We start from the raw sequence: 18,443 nt of genomic DNA on the forward strand, positions 1-18,443 counted from the left end.
AATGCCATTGTCTAGTTAGTAACTATTTGACTTAAGGTTGTTGTATGTCTCTCTTGAGTTACATCATCTAGAATGTAAATCATATTATCACTGTATGACGGAAAGCAATTGTACAGGCACTGGGGAATGGAACTGATAACTTAGCAAGAGATATAAGTCATGAACTGGTGGAGAATGCCAACTAGTGTGTAGTAAACAGCTATAGCTGCAGGTAGAAGAGATCCAAGGTTTGCACTTGGAGCCACACATAGGCTGGTAATTGATATCTACCGGAGATATGAATAATAGGTTTCACTGTAGAGATGGCTAAACTACAGGCAAACTAGTTAAGTATTAAAAGACTACTCACCTTGATCCTTAGTGAGTCTTTCTTCTAACTTGGCTGTTTCCAGGACAGGTACTTTTATACATCTATCTTTTTAAATATAACCACACCACTGTGATACCACCAAGATTCCTTCTGACCTTATAGTATATCTCAAAATATAAATAAAAAATCATCACTGCACTGTTAAAACAGCCCATTTTCTACATATATATATATACAACATAAGTGTGAGTTCACATAATTAAATTAGTCTAATTCCTTGAGCATTTGATTTTTATGTTCTGACCTTAACAAAAGGTTTTCTGTCTAATATGGAGAGAATGAGCGAAAATTAATAGGGTCATATAGTACTTTCTGCAACTGATGGTTTGAGCTTCAATGCTCAGTAATTGCTCATTAAAAGTAAGAACAGGAAGAAGATGTCACATAAATCTTATGTTTATTGTGTGCTCTAAAGTCACGGATCTATTTTGGCAACCTCATTGCTCAAGAAAGAAATGAGCCAAGTCCCTTTTTAAAATCTAAATGACTGTAAACGACAACATATAACATTTTAAATGCCAGATCATTTATGGTGGTCTTACATGTCAATGTGCACAGAACCCACTGATTTTATGTGGCCAACCAATAGATCGATCTCAGATGAAAAACATTTTTCAAGCTGCTAGATATCTACTTTACCTGTCCTTTTATTCTCAGGGAATATATGCCACCATCAGAGGTTTCAGTAACTTACTTGGTATTCTTTTCTTACCTAAGTAAGCATGTATATGGTAGGGTTTGGAAAATTAATTGAACTAAAGATTGGTGCTTTTTGCCATTTTTTCAACATTTTAGAATGTAGCAAGAACATTTCGGTCTAACACACTATTGTAGCTGTCACATATACCAGTAAATACTCCTGAATGCACACTTTAAATGTCTAAGTTATCTGATGGGATGCATTGGTATGAAAACATTGTCATCATTCTCATGGCACCATGGAAAATTGATTAACATAAGAACTTTTTCTGCTTTTGACTTTTTTGCCACATAAACATTAGGGGCTCCGAGGCAGAGTAGATGAGTTAATTTCAAGGGGTTACCCAAAGATAAGAACAGTTATTTGGACACTGGTCAAATGTGTAATAAAATAAATGGACTGTTAGCTTAATTCCAGACTTTCTCTCATTGCACCAGAACTCCAATAATATACATGTCTAGTACAATAATTAGATTGTTCTTTCAAACTGTCATACATAAATAATATAAGATAAAGTTTATATTATCTTGTACTAGTTTAGATAGATAAATTTCTTTGTTGCGTACTAAATGGCGTCACTCATTGGGAGTTTCTACTTTTTGGGTATCTCAGGGGGTTATACAATGCAACACAACACCTGAAATCTGTATCAATAAAATTTGCCCTCCAAAAGGCATTTAGCGTTCCTTCACTTCTTAGCCACCTTGTGTACCCCTACAGGAGTTTCCAACTGGATGTGCTGGATATTTCTGTTTTTTGGGAACAATTGAGTAACAAACTATTAGATGCATCGTCTTAAGAAAATTAACTTGATTTGTAAGTTTCTAACGGTACTAATTAATAACATTAAAAATAACAATAAACAATAAAAATAACAATTATCATTATGCCAACATAAATCAGAGATATGGTATCTTAATAACTAATTCTGGTTAAACTATCTGTCTGATGAGCAGAAGAATTGTGAATTCACTATTTTCGAAAAATGTTCACCAAATTTCAAATCTTTTCATAGAAAAACCTAAAACAAAGCAAACATCTATTAAAATTTTCAACTAATGGGAATTACTAAATACCAGGAAAAAAAAAGCATTTTAAAGTTATTACCAGGGATAGTTACACAGGTCAGACTTGGTAATCTGGCCTAAAGGTAAAATGAGCTGCGTCAGAAAATAACTAAAAGATTTTACATTTTTTTTGTTCAAAAACTGAATATGATTACATATAATATGTATGCCTACATGGTACCATAAAAGTATAGTTACAAAAAAAAACACACACCACATTGATAAAACAGCAAAAAAAAAAATGGCATTAGCCATAAATGAAATTCTTCTTTGTCTGTAGGTAGATTAAAAGATGGTAATTGCTTCAGTGAATCCTTTATGTCACCAGACTTCCAAATTATAGTTTTTATTCACGTTTTCAGTCTACTCTGAAAATACATCTTATAAGATTTAGTTAAAAATGAATGGCATTGAATAAATTTCTACCTGCTTGATCTGTACTGCTGCCTTGCAACCACCACTATAATTATTTTGTGCAGGAAATGCTCCTATGTAAGCCCACATTCAAGCTTTGCTTTGTCTGTCTGCTATTGCTATGGTTTGTTTTTCTCATGGTATGCCTAAGAGATAGTATATTGATCATTGGAATGACCTTCCCAAAGAACCCTTCCTTCAAAATAAATAACACCAATATTGACTTTTGGGGAAAAAGGCAACAGCAGATATTAACAATATCAAACACAAATATAGATTCACAATATATTAGCCATTTTTTATTACTTTAAACAGTATACTCATAACCAGAGGAAGGAGCATTCAGAGGCATACCTGGCCATATGTGTAAACTCTTGATCTCCATTTGTCCTTATTCATTGGGCACCAAACCCAAGGGTGCCAAATCCTCTCAACACTCCTTCCTTATCCACTGCCACTACAGAAAAATATACCATATATACCAATGCATGCAAACAATTGGGGCAGGTGGGCCGACACCTTCTGCAAAACACTTCCTACTGACAGATTGTTCCCGCCTGATGCTTCCCTAATTTATAAACTCATCGACCTATCCTCTTTTGGAGTATATGCAGAACTACCCTTAAAGAAGTGTTCTCATTTCGGAAAATGAATGTTATTGTTTGCATGATGAAAAATTAATTCCTCACAGTTTTCGAGATCTCTGCTTGCTGTCATTCTATAGAAAGCTTCTATGTTTACTTCCAGTGGACAGAAATCTGTCCATGATCACACAGGTGCATGGCTTATTAGTATCACATGGCTCTGATTATTCTCTGATGTTAACGAGCTGTGCACCTGTGTGACCATGGTGAGATTTCTGTCCACTGGAAGTAAACATGGAAGCTTTCTATAGAATAACAGCAAGCAGAGATCTAGAAAACGGTGAGGAATTGATACAAAAAGTACTTTGGAAAATTGTATAACTTTTCATTATACAAACAATTATTTGCTGAAATGGGAATACCCCTTTAATCACTCAAATAACCCTTTATCTTCCTGTTCCCGTACTTCCTGCACTTCTATATGCTGTGCATTGCTCCATTGCTTACTGTATAGTGACCGGATTAATGGGGTTGGCTGAGGATTGCGTCCCCCTCAGCCTCCAGGTCCCTTTCCACATTATATCTCCATATAGCCTCCATATAACTATTGTGCTCTTGTACATAACCCTCCATTGCTGTCAAGGGATGAGACAGTGTGAGGACATTTCTTGCATGCCTGGCAGATCCTTCATAGTTGGTAAATATATGTGTGAGATGTGTGTATGTGGGTGTATAACCTTTTTTACAAATGAAAAGAAATTATTAGAATTGAATGTTGTTTTACATAGAACATGTTGTCACTGTATGACTGGTGAAGATCTGAATCAGAAGAATTTTGTAGTAGAAGCAAAGTAGATTTTTAAAAATCTGATCCACATGCTGTAGAAGACCTGATCCACATGCTGCTTATTTAAAAAAAATGTGATCACCCAATTTTCTCTAGCACACGTATATGAATCAGTACCCAAATTAAACCATAAACATGTTAGGTGTCAGAAACTGCCAACAACCTGTTGTTCAGGAGGGAGGATCACAAAGATGTCCATGTATATTCTGGGAGATTGCAGAGGAATGGATCTTGAAATGCTGCATGTAAATAACTAAAGGAGTCCCATGGATAGAAAGGGTATCACTTGCCTGACTGAATACAATGTTCAAAGTTCTTATCTACTTTTTTCATTTACTGTTAAAGTATGTGATGTGTGAATGCTCACCAAACCTCAATATGAAAAAGATAATTGGGTGCAAAGACCAAAACCCCAGCATCAAGGGGTAAAAAGAGGTATATAAAACTATGAAATGAGTTTGCAACACCAAAAATCTAAAGAGGCATACTGTAATAAAAATATCAATTTATTCAAATAAAATAGTAGTCACAAGCACTAGAAATCATTTGCGTGGCCCATGCAATAGGAAAATACATGACTGTGCATGTAAAAAATAAATAAAATGCAATAAAAATAAAATCACCAGGGTAAATGTACTCCTAATATTATATAAGATGATAAAATTGCACAAAGTCCTGTATCATATAGTCACAGTAGATGTATCAATAACATGTAAATCATAGATTGCCCTGTATATGCTGTCTAAGCTAAGACATCCAATTGTGAATCATAGAGTGCCGTAAATGTATCACTTCATTAACTAGATACTGTACTTGGAAACTTATTTGCTTGCTGTTTATTGGAAACAGTTTGATGACTGCCTGAAAACTTCCACAGTTGATGTACAATGTTAATGTTCAATAGTATATATGATATTGTGATAGTGGTATATATAATACGATACTTCTCCTTGATAATAGATATTCCATATGGATCCCCTGAAATTCCATGTTGTTGCGTCATCCACATCTTTGAGAACGAGGCTTGGTTTAGATGGATTTGAGGCTGATTAGCCGCACATGCACTGTAGAAGGTTTTTGGTCCGCTGGACATTGTAATTCGATGCAGTCTGTATACTTTGCAGTTTCTATGACACCAGTACTCTGCTGCAGTTCCAATCACTGCAACCATGGATTCTTTGCTGCAGTTCCAATCACTACATATGTGAGTAATGAAAAAAAATGCTTGAAAAAGATTCACAGCGAATCGAAACATTGCTGTTTTTTCATGCTCATGTGAATAAAGGTTTATCGCCTCTTCTTATTTAATAAAGGTTTGTGGCCTCTTCTTATTTTATATCTGTGGTTAAGAATTCCCAGTTGAAGGGAATAATAAGGATGCCTCCAGATTTTTGGTGTTGCAAGACTCATTTCATACTCATATATTCCCGTTTTTTAGTTTACAGATAACTCTCCCAGAGCATACAAAGATCTCATTGTGATATTGTTTTTGTCCTGGGTTGTTGGCAGTTTCAGGGCCACATCCTTATGATAGGTCTCTTTAAAGTAGCCTTCAATAATTTTTTTATACTATTTTATTTTTTAAAATTTTTTACATTTTTTTTTTTAAATTTTTTCATACCAGGGATACAATTACTCTTAAACTTAGATACCACAGGCAAAGCATTGAAGTCACCACTTGTGTCATTTCAAAATTTTGTACCAGAAACCATGTTATTCTGCCTTTTCTGTAGCCTCAGTGATTGCAAGAACTGAGTTGCCCCAATTGTATTCAAAGCCTATGTAATCTAAGGCAAATACACTGATAATGTTCTATTATACATAGCCATCTGGTGTGTTGTAGTGGCAGGTGAGATTGCTAAATAAGGTCTGGATGAATCAATACTTCCATATTTGAAAACAGTATAGTTTTCCATAACTTAAAGCAGTGATGGCAAACATAGGTTCGCCAACACTGACTTAAAGTATACTATGCATTATTTGTATTTATGAAAAATGGTTAAATTGCTTATGTAAACATTCTAAAATAGCTCATAAATGGAATATATCTATATATAGAGAGAGAGTACTGTATATGACACAATCCTTGTTAAAGGAAACCTACCACTTGAAGTGGCAGGTTTCAGATGGAAATACCGGGCACCAGCTCAGGGTGAGCTGGTGCCGGAGCTTATTTTTGTTAGTGTTTTAAACTGCTGTATTGCGGTTTAAAACACTTTTTAAACTTTATAGCCGGCGCAGGGAGGTACGCGCTCGGCGCTTACCATGCGCGCGGCTCTCCTTCACTTCCTATGTAAAAGTACAACAAAAATACGCTCCGGCACCAGCTCACCCTGAGCTGGTGCTCTGTATTTTCTTCTGAAACCTGCCACTTCAAGTGGTAGGTTTCCTTTAAGGTGGTTATGACTGATCAGAATAGAAAAAGACTGTCTCATGCACAGGACTGTGGAATCCACTACCACAGACATAAGTACTTAAAAGTTAATGAGGATGTGTGCAAGCCTCTGAAAAAAGTGCTATGAGGCATCCCATTCGTGTACAGAGGGCTTCACTATGTCATGCAATGTATGTTAACTGTATCTAAATGTCAGAGTGAAATCACATATATTGTAATACATTTGATAAGACTTTACTTTGAATGGCATTTGGAACTGATAAGCTTCCACTTCGAAAAATGCAATCATAGACTAGTACCGATAAGTGGTAGTGCGCAGGTATCCATTATTAGGAAGAACATGTCTTCAGAAACACGCAATGAATGCTCTAGCTGAAGAGAGATTAGAAATATGAAATGAACAATTGACTTTCTTTTCCATTGACATTTTCTCATCTATTAATCTGACTTTTAATGACAATGCCAGGGCTTTAAATCATTATACATATCACAGCTGGGGACAAATCCTTCAGTAATTGCAAGTATCCTCCAGTGGTTTACCAAAATCAAAGTGCTATTTCCACCTCATAAACCATGAACTTATTCTAGACAATAAGTTTTGTTGATGCGCAAGATACAGTCATTTTATTATAAAGGCACAGTATTATTAGTTTAAATGGATGATCTGAGAAAATTTTTTATCAATTTTGACAAAACGGTAACTATGATTATAGACCAGCTCTGTTTCTTAGGGAGGAAGGGACTCCTTGCAATTTCTGTCACTATGATAATTAGAGTTCTGTCCACTGCAATGCACCTAGTCTGCGAAATATGGCCAATGCATGGCCCATGAGGTTGAGATATGGAGACTGGCTAGGCCACTCCAGGACCTTGAAATGCTTCTTATAAAGCCACTTCTTTGTTGCCCTGGCAGTGTGCTTGGTATCATGGTCATACTGAAAGACCAAGCCATGGTTCATATTCAATGCCCATGCTGATGGAAGCAGGTTTGCACTCAAAATCACAGTATATAACCCCATTCATTCTTTCATATACACAGATCAGTCATCTTGGTTCCTTTGCAGAGAAACAGCCCCAAAGCATGGTGTTGCCACCGCCATGCTTCACAGTAGGTATGGTGTACGTTTGGTGCAATGCAGAATTCACTCTCCTCCAAACATTACGATTGGTTTCATCTGTCCATATAACATCTCCCAATACTCTCATTAAACATCCAAATAACCTCGAGCTCACTTTAGATGGACCTGGATATGTACTGGTTTAAGCGGGGGAACACGATCTGACATTGCAGTTGGTCCCAGCTTTCTGCAGGTCATATACTAGGCCCTCCCTGTGTGTTTCTGGGATTTTTGCTCACCATGATAATTATGACCCTACAGGGTGAGATCTTGTGTGTGAGTAAAAGGCCATGCTGCACACACCCTGTGGGATGGCCTTTTTTTCCTGGGTCCATGTGAGGGGGAAGTAGCGTCTGTTGATATGGCTATGGACTGACCGTTGCCCCTTGGTCCCCTTTCACTTGTTTTGCCAGCTGCCTGGGGCTTTCTCACCACCTTTTCATCCAAAGTATGGTTGAATTCCACCAATGTCAGGTCTGGGACTGCTACCCTCCTTGACTGAGAATCGCAGAAAGCCACAGTCATTGGCAGTTGTATTTGTTATCATATGTCTCTTCCAATGGTCTACCCTCCGTACCCTCATCCTCAAATAAAAGTTCTTAGGAAACGCAATCTCTGCTGCTAGGTTAATGGCAGGTGGATGGGCCAAGGAATCCCAGCTAGATGAGTCATCGTACAGCATTTATGACTGCTCCATGATTTATGGCTGAAACAGCTGCGCTAATTTGAAAGGTTTGAGGTCGAGGTCTCTGCACATCCAACTGAGGATAAGCACATTGAAGATAATCCCATGGAAGTCAAGCCACTGTCTGCCATGTAATTGACCAAAGCCTCAATTCTTGTGGCCTATTGGGGCCTATCTGTACACGTTGTACACTGTGGAGCCTAATTGAACCAGTGGAACTTGGAGCAGGCAAAGATGGAACATGTCTTTTCCCTGCAGCACCAGCTCCATCACCACCAGCAGCAGCAACACCAGCAACACCACAGCCATACCCCTGTCCCTTAATTCCAACTTATCTCATTTTAAAATACCTGCTGTACAAAAATATACAGTGACAGCACCTTTAAGATCTATATTTTACTGCACTCTATTCACTTACAGCAGTGTCTTTAATATCAAGGTATTAGTGCATGCTATTCCCTCACAGCAGGATCATTATGATCTGGGTATTAGTGTACACTTTTATTTGACAGCAGAACATTTATGATCTAAGTATTAGAACATGCTGTTTATTGACAACTGTACCTTCATGATCTAAGTATTAGTGCATGCTATTCACTGACAGCAGCAACTTTTTAATCCACTAATTCGTGCACTCTATTGATCTAGGTCAGTGGTGGCGAACCTATGGCACTGGTGCAAGAGATGGCACTCGGAGGCATCTCTGTGGGCACCCGGATTGTCTCCCAGGCACAGAGTTTGCCAGACATGGCATCTTCCTGCAGTCTCAGGCAGTCCAAGTAGTGGCCTGCTATTTTAAAGTGACCTATCCTGTGCTGCTTGGTCCTGTCTGAAGAGTGAAAGGGTGTCCACAGGGTCAGATTAAGGCTCTGGTAGCAATAAGTTTGTTACAGCCTAAATTGCCGAGTTGGCACTTTTGGAAAAGCTAGTGGTTTTTGGGCCTCATTTTGGGCACTTGATCTCTAAAAGGTTCACCATCACTGATCTAGGTATTGGTGCTGCGGTCAGTGCTCGTTATTCATTTACTGCAGAACCATTATGATCTAAGTATTAGTGCATGCTATTTACTGACATCAGCAACTTTATGATCTAGGTTTAAGTGCACTCTATTTACTAACAGTGGATCACATTTATGATCTAGGTTTTAGTGCACTCTATTTATTAACAGTGCAGCACCTTTATGATCTAGGTTTTAGTGCACTCTATTTACTAACAGTGCAGCCCCTTTCTTATCAAGCTATTAGTGCATGCTATTCACTGACAGAAGAACTTTTATGATTGCACCCTATTTACTGACACCAGAACCTTTATGATAAAGTACTTATTGCTTTATAATAGTGCGCTATTCACTAACACCAGTACCTTAAACTGAAAACTATACAGGACCTTCAAGATCTTTCTGGATGATGCATTAAATGCTTATATTCCTGTCAGATTTTTTAAAGTATTGCTGTATCATCATCTAGAAGCTGTGAGAATATCTAGCAACATATGAGTATCCTAATGCAGTTCTTCACAGTGCCCTAAAAGGGGAATTTATTTCAGATTTCCACCTGTCACTTATAACAGCAGCCTCCTCTCTATACCTAAGTACCCTGAAAAGGGCAATTTCAGATTTTTTTGTTAGCTCTGTCTCCAGGTATGGAATGGTATCTAGATATGTAACCCTGCTCTTATACTCCAGAGTCACCTGTCTAGCAAGACCAATCGCAGGCATGCCTACAGAGGATAGGCCTGTGGTTGCTAAGGAGCTGCATGCTGCTAGATTGGCTGATTCAGCAGTTAAGGATAATTTCACCCTTCTTCATTTCTCCCTGCCCTACTGCATGATGTATTCATTAATAGGAGCATGTACAGGGCAAAGATAATATGCCTTTTGCTTCAGTTTGACTCCTCCCATCCTGAAAGATTCCTCTACCCCTTTTGTGTCTCTATTTTACAGTTGATGTACCATGCCATTCAGAGTCAGGACAAGGGCTGGCAACATGACATCACATGAAAGGACATAATCAGGGCTGGAGATGACGTGTGATTCAAGAAACAAGCTGGGAACTGTACAGAATTGACAGAGTAGACACGTTACTAATGTACAATATCTTACATGCTATGCACATAATCCAGTTTTGATTTTTACCTTAAAAAAACCTTTAAACTAGAGTGCTCTTCGCTGTATGCTAGATGAATCAAAACAGGCAAATAAAAAAGAGTTGAATGTGTTTATTCTGGCTAATCAGGATAATAGGGAATATTACATTTTGCAATGAGTAACAGCAACACATTAATGTTTAAGTTAGTTAAGGAAAAAAAATTACAAGCTTTCAATCATTTAACCACAAATAAAGACTTTGCCCAATACCTAACGCCAGCCGAAAACTTCCGTCTTAAAAGCTAATTTAATACATGACTGATGGCAACTTTTTCCCTCCATATGAATGAATACGTAAAAAGGTTACACGCTCCCTTCTTGTGTGCGCTACCTCACTGAGACTAAAAATAAAACAACATATTCAGGTTTAATTGATTAACAGGATTTCCACTCAGACAAGGTTGTGATATCTATGCACAAGACAACTGCGGGGAGTAAAGCACTCTGCAGATTAAAAATAATTCCCTGTCCTGTATCCTGTTTCCCACTGGCTTCTGCACAGAGATAATATGCATTGGGTGTATATAGCAAGAAATCAAGACTTACATTAACAGGTGTCACTGTGACTCAGGTTACCATGGAAATAGTGGTATGTGAAAATTAATTATGATGTCATAATGGCTGTAAAACCCTTAAATGGCATCCCAAGACAGGAGGAGAGTGCTAAAATAGTTTTTAATAAATCACACATGAAAGGAAGCAACACTTTAAAACTGCATTCTAAACTGCATTCAAGGAGTTAGACGAACACTGTTACCAAGAGAACCATAATAAACATCTACGTGAACGATTACAGAAAAATGTAAACATGTCCCATGGGTGAAAACTAGGACAAATACCTTATATACTCGAGTATAAGCCTAGTTTTTCAGCACAAAAAATGTGCTGAAAAAGCCAAACTCGGCTTATACTCGAGTAAAAAATATATAGGTTTTACCAGGTTTTTGTGGTAAAATTAGGGGCCTCGGCTTATACTTGGGTCGGCTTATACTCGAGTATATACGGTACTTAAAAAAAAATTAATTTGTTAAGTAGAACACTGTAATTTTTATGCAACATCCCCCACTGGGTCCTAGACTTTTCTTGGGGCCTGGAGGCAGCCGGGGCCCAGAATACCGGAGTGGCTGGCGATTGCAGCCTAGGGTGTGCTGACGTGCTAGGAGCCTGGCAGGTCTCCAGCAGGTAGTATGTGCAAGAAATATGGAGGGAGAGGCTGATGTACTGGTTTCTCCCTGGGGCAACCCCTGAATGTCTGTAAGATAGATCCCTGAGTAATGGATGGGGAGCCCTTGGTGGTAGACAGCCGTATCCAGGGGTCAGACAACATTGTGCAAATCAACTCTATTCTTTATTGAATAGAAGGTATTAGGCAATGGGCCTAAACAGGCAACAGCAGCTTCTGGTACTGGAGTGGTCATGGAGAGTGGTCCTCAGGAGTAAAGCACCAGCCTGGTAGTATATGCAGGCTGGGATAATTGAGATGGAGCTGTGTCCAAACTGTGGAAACTGTGCCTCTGAGTCTCCTGACTCTGGTCCTGGGATTGGGTTCTGTGTCAGTACTGAAGGTGTTCTGAACACTGTCTCTGCAGACTGGACCTTGTGGTAAAGGGCATGTGTTCAAAGACAAGGTGGTAAAGAGGCCTGTGCTCACACTGGACAGGGGTTTTATCCCCCCTGTCAGGTGGTAGCACCCCTCCAATCACACTACAGTTTACAATACAGAAATATCATTGGTTAATATCTTACACCCATTTAACTATTGCCTTCCCAACTTCCCAAGCAGAGGCTACAGCTGCAGATTACCTGAGATCTCCCTGCATTATCCCTTGGGTGAGTTGATCAAGCACTTGATGGATCCTGACAGGTATAGGGTCTTATGATTTAGGTTGCTGGACAAACATATGAAATTGGGTTGTCAGTTGTGATATTGAAAAATGAATGGGAATTATGAATAAAGTTAGCAAATTATTACAACAGGATGAATAGATGCAAACGTGTGTGTATATATATATGATATGACAATATTATATAGAGATGAATTAATACAGAATGGGCACATAAATACACCAATTCAAATCAACATAATGCAAAGATGTACACATGTAATAATACACAGGTAAAAATGAAACTGCTAATTTCCTGAGGGTGGTAACTAAGGATATCTGTTGGGGAACAGTGTCAATAAATAGATGAATGTCTGGATAAATACATATACCATATAAATATATACAGATAATAGGATATACATATACCATATAAATAAATATAAATATACAGAGAATAGAATCTATAGTATGTAGGGGGTGGGAAATGAAAATATATGAACACTGTGTGAATGCTATAAAAAATAAAAGAGTATTATACAAAGTCTGCTGTAGTACTGTTTCTGGTATTCAAGCTCCAGTGTGGATCTTTTTCATTGTATTCTTGACGTGGTATTCATTCAGACCATTTCCAATGACTTGTTGAGGCCATTTGGATGTAATGTATTGAGCTTGAAGATCCAGTAGTTTTCCTGTTTGATCAGCTGGTCCAATCTATTTGGAAGGGTCCTAGGGATTTGCTCAATGGGGATCAGAAAAAGACTACGCAAACCCCTATCATGATGGGAGGGGCAGTGTCTTGAGACGCTTTGTAGGAGAAAGCCTGATTTGACCTTACTTCTTTGGGTGTTTATTCGTTCCCTCAGAGTCTAAATGAGTAACCCACATACTGTAAAGCACAAGCACAATCCAGAAGATAGAAAACATAATCTGAACTACAGTTGATAGAAAAGTTGATGGAGAAGGTCTCTTTAGTGATATTAGAGGAGAAGGGGGAGGACCTGTGAGTGAGGATCTTGCAGGCTTTGCATTTTGCTGCTCTGCATTTGTAGGCCTCTTTAAGTTTGGGAAAAAGACTAATGGTGGTTTAAATGGGGGTTTCTTCCGGAGTTTGGTGGGGGCAAAAAAACACATTTACCCTCCAATAGGAGAGAGAAAAGAGGACAAACTAGAAGAATATATACAAATTGTGAGTCTTTATTTATAGCACATATGCACAATAACATAAGCGATGCCACCACCAGGTGGCACCGTCATAAAAATGACAAAAAACAGACAATTAAAATGCTGTTAAGAACATGGGTGGTATGGTACAGAACAGAAGGAACGGCTGACTGCAGACAGATGGGATAATAGGTAAGTAAAAACCTGTTTGGTTTAAACAATAGACTGGGTAGGTGTGAGCCTAAGCACTGCTATAGAAACATGTATTCTAAACCGGATTAGTATCAACGATTGAGAGAGAGTAAGTTTTTTATAAATGGTGATAACGCTATCTTGTGAGCTGCCTAGCCAGAATGGCTATGATGTATGAAGGCATCGTCTTACCCAGTCATCTGTAGAATCACTGTCCTGGAGGAGCCGTGTCCCCGACGTACGTTTCGGCTCGGAGCAAGCCTTCGTCTTATAAAAAACTTACTCTCTCTCAATCGTTGATACTAATCCGGTTTAGAATACATGTTTCTATAGCAGTGCTTAGGCTCACACCTACCCAGTCTATTGTTTAAACCAAACAGGTTTTTACTTACCTATTATCCCATCTGTCTGCAGTCAGCCGTTCCTTCTGTTCTGTACCATACCACCCATGTTCTTAACATCATTTTAATTGTCTGTTTTTTGTCATTTTTATGACGGTGCCACCTGGTGGTGGCATCGCTTATGTTATTGTGCATATGTGCTATAAATAAAGACTCACAATTTGTATATATTCTTCTAGTTTGTCCTCTTTTCTCTCTCCTATTGGAGGGTAAATGTGTTTTTCTGCTTGTATTCTGAGGACTTTTAAAACTAGGTGCGTAATCACACAGGGGTTTTACTTTAGCCGCTCCCTTTGGGACCGTACAATTGACCTCCAGATATATGGGGTAAAGATTTTTCACTTTCCCCAAACATAACCCCTTTACCTGTATCCAATTATTGTTTTGGTGGGGGCAAGCAGATTTTTAAGCTTTGGGGCCCTTCTGAATGCAATTTGTGATTTATCCGGCAGAGTTTTGGCAATGTGAGGGTCTTTTTGTAAAATATTCCAATGTTTGGTCAGAATTTTTCTTATGGTTTATAGTCAATGTATCTGTTATTATTTATGTGTTCAGAGCGATAGTTATATATTTTATTTGTTAGTATCTGAAAAAATACTTACGTTTTAACAAGGAATACAAAGACGTTTCATATAACCAAAAAGCAGTTTCAGTGATTACAATGGATTTTTCTTTTCACACTATTTGTGCAATCTACAAGTCTAATGAATTATTATAACCAAAGCATTTAGTAAAATAGCACAGATGATTTTCTATACAACACAAAATCATGGTTTTGTGTAATACTTTCAAAAGCTGTTATAATAGACGGCTCATACAATGTTATGAATATATAAACCATTCTAAGCCAGTTAATCACTTCGTAAACCACAGATCTATGATGGATGACAAGAATGAATTTAAAAAACAAAACAAAACAGGAATGATCTTTTTACTGAATTGATTTTCACAAAACTGATATTAATAGTCAATCTGTATGGCTGGAGATAGATGGATATTTGACATTATTGGTGCAGTTTTGGAAGAAGCAAGATCCAGTACAGGAATACATTTAATCCCTTTTAAGACCAATTTTTTTTATGCTTTCACAAGTTGTATCTTTTTGATTTTTCTATGTACAGAACTTTATGAGAGCATGTTATCTGTGGGTTAAATTGTACTTTCTAGGGGCACCATTTACTATTTAATTATATGTCCCGGGAAGATAGAAAATAATTAAAAATGTTGTAGAATTGACAAAAAAACACAGTTGCACTATTTTCTGATGGGTTTTGTTTTTATAACTTTCACTGTGCAGTCCAGAAGACTCTTCTTTATTGTTTAATGCAGTTCATCCACACGATACCTATTTATATAGTTTTGTTATATGTTAAAGGGGTATTCCCACAGAGACAAGATACTTAAAGGGAACCTGTCACCAGGAGAGCTGCTCCTTTCCAGCTCCTCCCAAAAGGCAACTGACATGTCCTATCTTTTCCCGTGATACGGCACCGTGCGCTGCATCTTCCTATCGAGAGGGGCGGGGGTTAGCAGCGCTCATCCCCTGCTCCTCTCCGCAGCGCCAATGTATGCCCGCCGTACTTCGGTACTTCGGTACAGCGGGGCATACATCGTGTGAATGTAGCCTAAAATTGTAAAGTAAGGGGGTTAAATTGATCTCTATTGTGTAAACATCACTAGGGGATTTACATTTGAGAACTTTCTTTCATGGGCAAACCCCTTTTATACCTCAACAATATTTTTAAAAAAATGCATTGAAAAAACTCTTTTTGACATATTGTAACACACATACCCTTTTCATTCCTATATATATATATATATATATATATATATATATATATATATATATATACACACATACATATATAGGCAATCATACAGGATGGGTAATGTAGGTTTGTACTTAAGTTGAATTTGTATGTAAGTTGGAACTGTATACTTTATAATTGTAACTCCAGACAAATGTTTTTTGGTCTCTGTGACAATTGGATTTTAAAAAATTTGGATTGTCATCAAAATTAGGATTAACCATAAAGCTTCATTACAAACACCATTGATAACTGTTATAGCTTTTTATTGTAGTCTAGGGCTAAAGTACAGTAAATTACCAACATCCAGAGGTCTGTTTGTAACTAAGGGTCGTTTGTAAGTCGGGTGTTCTTAAGTAGGGGAACGCCTGTATAAATATATATATATATATATATATATATATATATATATATATATATATAATATTTGAAGCAAGAAGTATCACAGTAAATACCATTATTCACAATTAAATATGTGTTTTGAAATCTGACCCAATTTATTTGTCTCTTGTACTGACATTTTTTTCTATAAATTTCCATTTTATATGCAAGGCAGAGAAAAGGGTAACTCAAGATTTGGTTCTACACAGCTGGTTAACTCTTATCACTATGATTTGTAAATGTACTAATAAACCCCTGAGGATAGCTGGGAAATGACTGACATAGCAGGGAGCTAATTAGATTAAGTTCAGACAAGCAAAAATATTCTATTTCTGACACAATTAATTTACCCTTTAAATTTTGATTGCAGTTTTCTTGTCATTGTTTTTTTTTTAGTTTAGGGAAACTTGTTAATTTAATATTAAGTATTTGGGGGACTTCTTTTCAGCCTTTAAATTAAATCATATATATATATATATATATATATATATATATATATATATATATATATATATATATATATATTGTAGCAGGTTTGATGCCACCAAAGAATATTATGGGCATTAAATGAATGTGTATTTTGTCTGCATTCACACGTGGTATTTACATTGTTTTTAACATTTGTGTATAGAAATCGCAATTGTTAATGCAATGTTATCACCTATACCATTAACAAAAACAAATGTTAACACAATGTCTTCTGGTGGGGAAGAGACAGGGCATGCCAAAGATGTGTGGAGCTGTGGCAATTGTGAACTATGGGGCAGATTTATCAAGCTGTCTGAAAGTCAGAATATTTCTAGTTGCCCATGGCAACCAATCACAGCTCCCCTTTAAAATATTCATGAGCACTGATAAAATGAAAGCTGAGCTGTGCTTGGTTGCCATGGGCAACTAGAAATATTCTGACTTTCAGACACTTGATAAATCTGCCCCTATGTGTTTTGTGGTGCCAGACATTAGGCCTGTACTGCTGAGGTAGGGAACCTCTATGTCTTCTTGAGTGCCAGAGAGGATGGACATTATTTTGTTTTGTTTATTCCTGCTCAATAAACCAAGCTCAGATCACCTGCACAAAAATCGTAGAGTGTGGATTGTCAATTTGCCTGTGTGATTGTGAATTGACAACGGTCCTGAACCTAATCCCTTACACATATAAAAAATATATTGCCAGATTAACACTGTAAAGTAAATAAAAAATGAAGCTTTTACTAGTAATTTACTACCAAGATATTGGGAGGGATTTAACAATGTGTCTCAGGTTCCGCCAGTCTCTCGCTGGAAAACACTTGTCTTTGCTGTGCCGGATTTATCACTATGATGATGAATTCCGGTGCATTATAAGATATCGCTATAAGATATTCCTACTTTAGACTTACCTTTAGCTGATATGCAAGCCACGCCCCTTTCTCAAGAGACCACACCCATCTCCCGAAGGCCATGCCCTCTTAACCGGACAAGTCTGGAAAGTGCCAAAAAAAGGTCAAAAAGCCTTGATTACTTTGGTGCAATGCATTTTAGACAGTGCTTTTGGTGAGAAACCACCAGAATTGTGGCGCAAATGCATTTATAAATTCCCCTATTGTGTAACAATAGTAAGTATATATATTGTTTCTGTATCAGTTGGTTTCTGAATTTGTTTGGCAGAGACCTTCATTTACAGCTTTATAAATGGATACAGATGGTCCCCTACTTAAGAGCACTCGACTTACATACGACCCCTAGTTACAAACGGACCTCTGGATATTGGTAATTTATTATGCTATAGTCCTAGGCTACAATGATCAGTTATAACAGTTATCACAGGTGTCTGTAATGAAGCTTTAGTGTTAATCCTGATTCTTATGACAAGCCAACATTTTTAAAATCCAATTGTCACAGAGAGCAAAAAAGTTCTGGCTCGGATTACAATTATAAAATATACAGTTCCGACTTACATACAAATTCAACTTAAGAACAAACCTACAGACCCTATCTTGTATGTAACCCGGGGACTGCCTGTACTTGGTGCTTTAGAGCCCTAGATAGCCAAACATCTCAACTTGGGTAATTTGAGGCAAAATGCAAACCTCTTCAGCTCATGTGCATAAGACTGTTGGCAAACAATTTGTAGTTAAATAGGTGATTTTTATCATCAAAGATTGCACAATCTCTCTCTAATTATTTCCCTAAGGTCATTGTTAGGTTTCCTTTAAGGGCACCTCTTTCTTTCCATCATGTACAGAATATTAATATGACTTCACCCTTGACTTATTGCTGCAGAGTATGCAGTTAAGATGATTGCAGCTCTTGCTGCACATTTCCGCACAGCACCCTTAAAAATAAACTCAGACACGGCACTGGCTAAC

The sequence above is a fragment of the Engystomops pustulosus genome, chromosome 3 (genome assembly GCF_040894005.1).
Source record: "Engystomops pustulosus chromosome 3, aEngPut4.maternal, whole genome shotgun sequence".
Taxonomy (NCBI): Eukaryota; Metazoa; Chordata; class Amphibia; order Anura; family Leptodactylidae; genus Engystomops; species Engystomops pustulosus.